Source organism: Lepeophtheirus salmonis, chromosome 8 (assembly GCF_016086655.4).
Source record: "Lepeophtheirus salmonis chromosome 8, UVic_Lsal_1.4, whole genome shotgun sequence".
NCBI lineage: Eukaryota > Metazoa > Arthropoda > Copepoda > Siphonostomatoida > Caligidae > Lepeophtheirus > Lepeophtheirus salmonis.
Genome location: NC_052138.2, coordinates 27,007,578 through 27,017,051, shown reverse-complemented (window position 1 = coordinate 27,017,051; position 9,474 = coordinate 27,007,578). Strand labels below are relative to the sequence as shown.

The following is a 9,474-nucleotide window of genomic DNA, read 5'->3' as shown; positions in this document are numbered from 1 at the left end:
CTTTTCAAGAGCAGGAACATTTTTTAGAATGCAACAATTGTCGGGGGCCGCCCCCACAAAACCCTGATTTGGTATTTTTTGCTTTTATTTAAATTTGAAATAATAGCATATACAACTTGGATGTGAAACAATAAACATGCATGTAGTTTATTTATGAATGACAGGAGATATTAAATGCATATTTTTATAATATTTATAGTTAGTGAGAAGCTTGATGTTGGAAGTTTTTAGCCAATTGGTTAATTTTTGGTTCTATTCTTGATGTGCACAGACGCAAACTATGCAGCAGATGACTGTCAGATAGATTGCTTTTCAGTTTGCTTTTCATGTCTTTCACTTTGGAAAACAGTTGCCCACAGGTATACGTACTTCCAAACATGCATACAAATCTTCTGGCATACCACTTTAAATTACAGTAATCTGCAGCTGGTAGAGACTAATACAAAGTCAATTAGGATAATCTCTTCGAAATTTTGTAAGAGAATGCCCTTCTCCTGAAGTGTGTTCAATTCAAGCTGGAGCTCTACAGCTGCTGAGCTTATCTCAAAGGTACAAGACAATGAGAAGACAGTCATCTCACTTCTGAGATTTCTGAAACTCTGTAAAACGAGAGAAAAACTCCTCCCTAAGTACAGCCACTCTCTGAGTATAACTATCCAGGATCTCATTGTTGGCATTAAAGACAGATTTAAGGGTGGGAAAATGGTCAACTTTTTGTTTACGCAAACTTTGTTCATAGAGCTGAAGATCGCTTTCAAACGTTCAGAAGTGCTTAAACATGTCATGTACCAACTTGTTTTGTCCTTGAAGTTTGACATTGAGCTAAGAATATTTTTGAGAGATATTATTTAAGAAAGCGAGGTCCATTCGCCAGAGAGGATTACACAGTTCTTGACCCTCTTTTTGTTTCAACTTCAGGAACAGAATGAGGTCATCTAATAATAACCAGAAATGTTGCAATGTTGAGGCTCAACTAAGATAGCAAACCTCTGTGAAATAAATAACATCCTCAGACTGGGTCTCAATGTGGCACAAGAACTCCTTAAACTCTCTGTGGTTTAGTCCTCGTGAGCGTATGTAGTTTACTGTTTTTACTATAACGGAGTTGACATGATCCATATTGATAAGTTTAGTGCTCAGGTTCTCCTTGTGTATGATGCAATGAACTGCAATAATATCTGGCTTGAACTCACGTACTTTGGCAATGAGGCCATTATGACAGCCTACATAGTACATAGTGACACACATTTCCCAAAGTCCTCAATTCCCATTTTCTGTAGTGATTCTTGAACACCTTCAAATATATCTACATCTCTTTTAGTGACTTTCAACGGGTTCAAGTCAAGCAGTTCTTTAGCTACATTGAAATCCTTATCTACAGCTCGAATAAATACAACCATCTGTGCTGTGTCTCTGATATCTGTACTCTCATCTAATGCAAGTGAATAGTATTCAATATCACTTAGTTTCACCTTTAATTGATATGCTATGTCTGAGCCCATATCTTCTACTCGTCTGACTATAGTGCGGCATGAAAGAGAAACATCTGAAACACTTTTTACCATTTGTGAGCACTTAACTTCAGCAAATTTACTACTGAATTCTGGCAGATTACACATAGTTTTGTTATTTACTGATGTAAATAAGTATTTATCCTTCCATTCAGTATTGAATTTCCTGTTTTCGGTTGTCAAATACAGCAGTAGCTGATATATGTAATTTTCTTTTAGAAGATATTGAATGAATTACGCCTTCAAATATCTTCAAATATAGGCAAAAAGTTAAAAGGGAGAGACAAAAGTACGGGAAAATTCATGCAAAATCTTCAAAAGAAGAATCAATGAAAATCAAATGCATTGGTTTTGATGGCAAGATCGACCTTACCAAATGGTTAGCAGCTTCCTACCAAAAAATATATTTTGCACAGTAATAGAAGAGTATATAGTCATTATTTAAGGTACTCAAGCATGAAATTGTTTTAATTTTTATTTGTATAAAATATATAGGGGTGGGATATTGTAATTTTCATGATTTTAAACTAATAATTTAAATTAACAAGAATTATTTCTTATTCTTTTTTGAAATTTAATTAAAATTATACAAACAAATTAATGTTGGTCTTGCCCCCATATAACATTGACTATGTTTCACCAAGGAGTAAGAAAGCGGAGTATCAAGCTTGAGAAATACTATCGGTTCAAGAAGATCATGAAAGCTTAGAATCAGCAGTTGCTATCATATGTGATGTTTACAGCATAAATGTAGGAATTTGGTCTGGCATTGTAAGGAGGCTTGAAGTTTCCCTCCAAAGACCCCTTCAATGGCTGGTGTGTCAACTTCACATGATTAATTGACATTGAAAAATGTATTCAAACAAATTGATGGTGGTGAGTAAGGACCAAGTATTTATAGGGGCTCAATTGTAAAATCAATAAATGAAGATTTACAAAAAATACGAATCGTCAATTTTAGATTTAAGCTACCTTTACGACATTGTGTAGGCATTCAGTCTGGAAAAATTACCCCTGGTTTCCACTTACCTCTTTAATCACCATGTAGATGGCTTTAATCTCATTTTGAAATTAAATCGAATAAGAAGCCTAGAAAAAACACCTTAAAATTGGTAGCATTTATCTTAAACTATTAGGCTCCAATGTGGTTTGAAATTAAATTTAAACCAAATTGCTATGATAGTTCGAAGCATTTTTAGCTTGTAATTTCATTATCAAGAGGTATTGATAAAGATCTGGCCCAATTGTATAAAAAATTTTATCCCGAAATTCTTTCTTCGCTCATCATGAAAATATATTGTTAGCAAATGCTGCTGTAGATGAAGATTCAGAAGTTCGTAAATTTGCATTGAACAAAGTCTTGAATGCAAAAATTTCATATGAGCCCATAAGGCAATTCCTAATTTCTAACAAAATAAACTATGAATAAAATCATTTCATGAATATGATAGATTGGCCTAAGATAGTACTTTCAGTTCCTCCAATCTTACAATACTGGTCAGATAAAGAACTTATGAAATCAAAGAATGGGCCTTTGAAATTAGAAACATATCCATGCCGTTCCCAATCTGTAGAAAGGGTAGTGAAACTAGTTTCAGAGGCTTCCTGTTAGGGTATAACGGATATAACCAAAGAAACGGATAAATTTTGTCAACTTTAAAATCAAGAAATAAACTAAGGAAATTTAAAACTAAGTATAAAGTACCCAGTTTGATATATTTACATATTATATGTTTAAAATAGTATTCAGCAAAGATTAAGGATAATTATCCACATTATTATTATATACTAACTTACATAAAAAAAAAAGAAGATATTGGCAGATTTTTTTCCTTTCATAAGTAATTTTTATCTTTTAGTCTATTTTTGCACTAAATCTGGGGGCGCGCAAAGTTTATGTCGCTGTAGAAGTAAGGGATTTAACTTTAGCAAACAAGTACATATCGTGCAATATCCTTTTTTTAAGCATATAAATAATAAAAAATAGTTTATTTCATAATTTTTTTTACTTCATACAGAAACCTTTCCGGACATAAAGGGGGGAGGGGTAAACTTTTTGGCTCCTGTTATACCCCTAATAGGCACCCCATGCTAGTATACAGGGTACTAGTGATGAGTATTACACATCATCTCCTCTCGACACGCCTAGATAGAGCAGTCCAAGGGGATCCTTGTGTAGAAAGTTTTCCCTCATGAAGGCCTGGATCTAAGCATCATGAAGTCTCGGGCCTCTTGAGTGAAAACAAAGTTGTCCTGGCACATTTCTATGGCCCAAGGTAGCACTTTCTTATCCGGAATTTTGATGTACGCATCTGCATTGATTAGATCCTTCCTCTCCATAAAAATGGGAGAGCAGATTTCGCATGTGCTGGCCACAACGCCCAAGACTATGGTAGAGATATGCAAATCCCAGGCACGGTAAAAAGGGGTACGGCTACCATGGGAGACATGTTGCGTGACAAAAGCTTCTAAATTCACTCCTTTGTTGCTCCATTTGACTTATTCTCGTTAATTTTGTTTTTAATTGAGTTGAAACATTACAAAAGGAATCTTGAGTCACGAAAAACAGAGTTTGAAGACAATCAACAAATAAATTTTCTGAACTGTTAAAATTTCAATTCGGTGTACCACTAGATAAGATCAACCCTGTATATATAAAATAAACCAATTTATATAGGTAATTATAGAACGTTATTGATCATTTTTGAGACTAAGGCCCCTCCCCCAAACCATGAAATTTAGCAACGTCCTTGATATTATCGTATAGTTATTGGATTTAAACTTAGATCCACAGGCATTATTTCCTGCTTACAACTTTCGTGCATGCATATTGAAAAACAAGTATATCCTGCACATTCACAATGCTTAACAGAAGTGAATACTGCATCCTGAAACTATAGCACAGGTGCTTTTCTTTTTTCTAGGACAGGTAAAATGTTTAATGTCAAAATTAAAAAAATATATAAAAATGTGTTTTTTTGTAATTGTTTGAGTCTTTTTTCAAGGTTATACAAATAGATAGTTTTTTTGAAAATTGAGCTTGTATGCAACTCGTCAAATGTTGCCAGAAACAGTTGCAACAATTTCAGAATATCGGAATATATTCAGAAATTTATTTTGAATAATTTTTTGAGGAATAAACTAGTAAACCTATGAAGGGTACTAAGAAAGTTCCAAAGACAGAATATGATCACTAAAAACCTAATTTATGGTTTGAAAATAAAAAGGTGCATATACAGAGTGATACATCAACAAGATATACTTTATTAATTATATCTACAATTTCAACAAAATCAATATTATTAAACTATTAATTATATTATTAATAGATATGTGTCTGAGCTCTCTTAATCATTAGTGTATCTACCCGTAGTGTCAATGATGGCTTTCAGATGGCGCCAAAAATCCTGGTACCCACTGCGGATGTAGTCTGCACCCTCACAAGGCTCATTCCCCACAAACTTTTTTGATAGCTCTCTGGACATCATGGTGTAAAATCCCGATATCTCTTGCATAGGCCCTCATGGACTTGAAGGGATTTGCTTGGGCTGTTTTCTTTATCTCCTCTGGGTCCAGTTTGGTCATTTTGACAGAACCCTTCTTCCCCTCCAACATTTTGGACTTGCTGATGGTATAGACAGTGGGCCTCAATACGCCTAACAGATTGGAGTGCGCGAATGGAAAGTCGTTTATTACTTTCAAATTTCATTTTCTCGACTTGTATATATACTAAAATGCTCAGGTTTGTTTCGTTATGTAACTAATTGTTTATACTTTAATATTTGGAAATATGAATTAATTTCAGGGACTCAAACTTCATTAATTATTGAACTAGTAATTTTTAGATTTCAATGGATCATCCGGAACACTTGAAATTCCCTGAAATCAACAAAGTTTTGTCTTAAAGCTAATTCAGTTTTTTTTTTTTGAAAAAGTACATATTTGTTTCATTTACTTTTATCATTAAAAGGTTTAATTTAAAATATCAGGCTTCTAATTGTATTTTTTTGCCCTTTAGAATAATTGATAATAAAGGAAAATGGTTAAAATTCATAATTATCTTTAACCTATGACGAAAATTAACTCATCTATCTTTTTATTCATAAAGCAGACAATAATTACAATCATTTGTTAGATTTTAATAAAAATTATTAAAATGAAAAAAAAAAAAAAAAAAAAGAAGCTGGAAATGCCTGTGTCCCAATTGTTCTTTTGTTCCAAAGTCATCTTGCAATAAAATCTTACGTGTTCCACCTCTGGTAATTTTCCTTCTGGAAATCTTCGCCTTCCGGCATTTTTCTTAGTACTTTTTTCAAGGTGTTGAATGATAGCTGATTAAGATATAATAATATTTATATAATAGATTCAAGGGCGCTATCAGGGTTGGGCTGTAGGTGCTTGAGCTTTCCTTCCCAAATCGAGAATTTTTTTATTGTAAATTAAAAATTCTCACTTTTTAGGAAAAATGTCAACAGGAACGGGAAATAAATAAATTTTTGAAAATATAAACTCTAAAATGCTTCTTGTTTCGTCCAAAAAATGAGGGCCCCTTCAAAATAAAACCCTGCGTATCCCCATGAAATCACTAATCAGTATTATAGAAAGTTATATAAATAAACTGGATTTAGCAAGCCATACAACCATTATTTTTGAATTTTAAAGAAGCCCAAGCTATTAACTTAATATGAATGTAACTTTCGAGCTTGAAAGACCCAAGCTAATAATAATAATACATAATCGTTATTTTTGGAAGCAGAAAGGGAAACTGTTCGTTCTCAAAAATACTGGAAAAGGTTAAACGTTCGAATGCTTCCTAAAGTCACTTATGCCATCTTCTAGTCAGAATGAGTAGGAATAATTAAAGACAATGATTGGATGCACCATAAATGATACTAAATCTTCCGTGTAATAGGAACTCTTATTTGAACCTCTGATTATTTTCCTCCCTTCATTGGTCGTATCGGAACCAAGATACTTAGTGCAGAAATAGTTTGGCTAGTTATTAAGAAGAATAGTTTAGTAGATGACGTCATTATTAATCTAAAAGATAGATTAATAAGGCTGGCTATGCTGCAGAACGTGGAACATTTCTGGGAGGTAACTACAACCGGGGACACACCTTCAAAAATGGAGGTGACGTCTCGTCACTCTACCAGTATTCAAAATGAATTTAAAAAAGACTATATTTGGATCCCTCAAGTCCAAACTTTAAATTACCAATCCCAAGCTTTCAAATGATTTAACTAGTTTGATTGTCTCTCTGTCTTTATTTATGTCTATGTATATGAAAAACAGTCACGGGGTCATTATATATATTTCCTCTGACATTCAGATCTAAGAACAAACAATGTTGTCGTATTAATGAACTATTTTTGTAGGCGTTTGTATATAGCATTGAATGAATATGACAAGTGCACTGTACCTATATATGATGTATATCATATACATAGTTTTGATATAAGAAGAAAAAAACACAATATAGCAGTATCAATAAAATATTCCAGGCGTGGGCATGTAACATTGAATATGTAGCACTGTTTTTCGTTTATATTTATTATTTATCTCTGATGTATATCATAATTCATTTGCATTTTCAGTTATGTTAAGATTTGAAGTAAATATAAAGACTGGTCTGTCAAAATGAATTAATTCTCGTCGGGGTTTTGTATTTAGCATACGGGGATCATGGGTCTGCTTGTTTTTGTTAGTGAGCGCCTTACAAACATCCCAACCTATTTATGTTTTTTTTCTTAAACTATTATTACTATTTTTTCTTTCTCTACGACAGAAGACATATGAATTCGTCCAAGTATGAAGTAGTTACGTGTAAATGTGCTCTTGAAAAAGAAACACTAACACCAAGGATTTTTGGGGGAGCTCTCTTCTATATTATTAAATCAAAATTATCCTTCAGGCTACACCTAATTACTCCAGGTAATGTCGGGTACTACAGTTTTTTTTTGAAATAATAAAGAAAAATGATCAAATCAAGGAAAAATGCAACAATTGTTGCAACTATCCTCTTTGTACACAGCGTAACAAAATATATCAGATTTACCCTCACTGAGTGAGTTTGAAACTTTAATAAAGTTATAGAAAAATGAAAGGAATTAACAAACCATTCAAATGACATTAGAGTTACAGGAAAAATAATTAAAAACAAACTACATTATTACAAAAATATTACTTTTATCCTTCAATAACAGTTTTTATCCAATATCCCGAAGAAAAGTTTTTAAAAATCTTTATTATATTACACAACTGTAATCTAAGTTTTTTCTTGAGTGTTCTACAACAAATGGATAGTTGTAGCCGTCACGTGTTACAACTGTACTCGGTCTCCCCTACATAATTATAATATGCAAATAATATATTGTGCATTGCAATGCTCTTATTACGTTCGTATTTGCAATAGTAAACTGATACATATTATGTTCATGCAAATATATCCATGAAAAGTTGTCAAGTTCAGTAAATTTTTTGGAGAAAGCTACGTGTCAGAAGCAAGCAAGTTGTTAAACTACATTTTTATTAGTGTTGGGTTTCGATTTGAAAATCCTATACCCGTCTGAGACTGTTATATTTTGTTATATTTATATACTGTTGTACCGAACTAATTCGGTACAATAAAAACCTCGGTCTCCACCAGTTTTTGAGAAAAATTCAGTCTAGATCAGTCCAAAGGAACATTTAGGTCTAGATATGTCCATAGGAAAAATTTGTTCTAGTTCTATCACAAAAAAAATCGGTTTGTACCAGTTTTACAGAAAAATTGTGTTTAACATGACATCATATGTATTTTCAAGAACAATGACATACTACGATGTTTAAACAGATTTAGACCGGTTGAATTTGATTCCTGTCGTCTCTCGTGGAATACAGAATTCTGAATTCGAACATCTCTTGAGATGGATAATCAAGTTAGAAGTATTTTCCTTTGATTCCCTCCATCTTCCTTTGGTTTAGCAATTGGAAAACTCAAAAACGCACTTCTTCCGGTCTTAAAGAATTAAGAATGATCTTAGAATTGCATACATTGTGTAGTTTGTAGATTTTTTGAAAAAATCAATGACGGTTGATCCAGAAAAAAATAATTGATCCCTCATAATATATGAGACCCAAAAAATAGGTCCATAGGGGAAGACCGAAAAAAAAGATTACTAAAGCGAAACCGAAAGAAAATAAAATCTCAGAAAATCGGTGTTGGACCGAGTCTCAACACTAGTTTTTATTTCCTTAGAATTAGGTCATTTTTTTTTTGTATACACCATATATATGTTATACATTTACATCACTTTTCATGCCCTTCATCAATCGATAATGACAACAAAACAAAATCGTGTATTTTATAGTTAATCCGATTATAACTCTAAAGAACCGATACAATATCAATGATTAAGAGTAGAACTTCTTTTATTAGTTGTAGTTTAGTGTTGAAAATTATAATGTCAATTGTATTTATTAGAGATGGGCCCAGGTAATACTTGAAGGTGTATCAAAGATGATGGACGTGAATACGGGAGTTGTCTAGGATTTATATTTTTCATAAGAGCTGATTTCACTGCTTGATATGATGTATCATCATTGCAGGCATCAATTAAATTTTCAATTTTAAAGTTCCTGGTCGTGAAGTACTTAGTGTACAAAACAGATATGTCCTTGCATTAATCATTTTCAGTATTAAATATTGGGGAACGTGATAAGGCATCCATTATTTGGTGCTCTTTCCCTGGGACCCATTCAATGTTAAAACAATATCCTGAATCTAGAATCCGTTTAACTTTTTCAAATGCATTTTTGTGTTCGTGTAGCCACTGAAAATTAATATTTTTCTTTAGTAAGGTGCGAAGAGGTCATGTAGTGTGTGCTAAATCTGATTGGTTAGCAAGGCCAAGAAATGATCTGAGGTCAGTAAAATTGTTTGGTGAAGTAAATTGGGCAATGGCTGCGACTTTTTCTGGGC

The 9,474-nt window shown here is 32.9% G+C and overlaps 1 protein-coding gene across 2 annotated transcripts in view; it reads right to left on the bottom strand.

Annotated features, from left to right (window-relative positions):
- LOC121122556 (uncharacterized) overlaps nucleotides 1-9,474 on the bottom strand; it is a 46,898-nt gene that overhangs the window by 31,253 nt on the left and 6,171 nt on the right. The gene's annotated exons all lie outside the window — the stretch shown is intronic.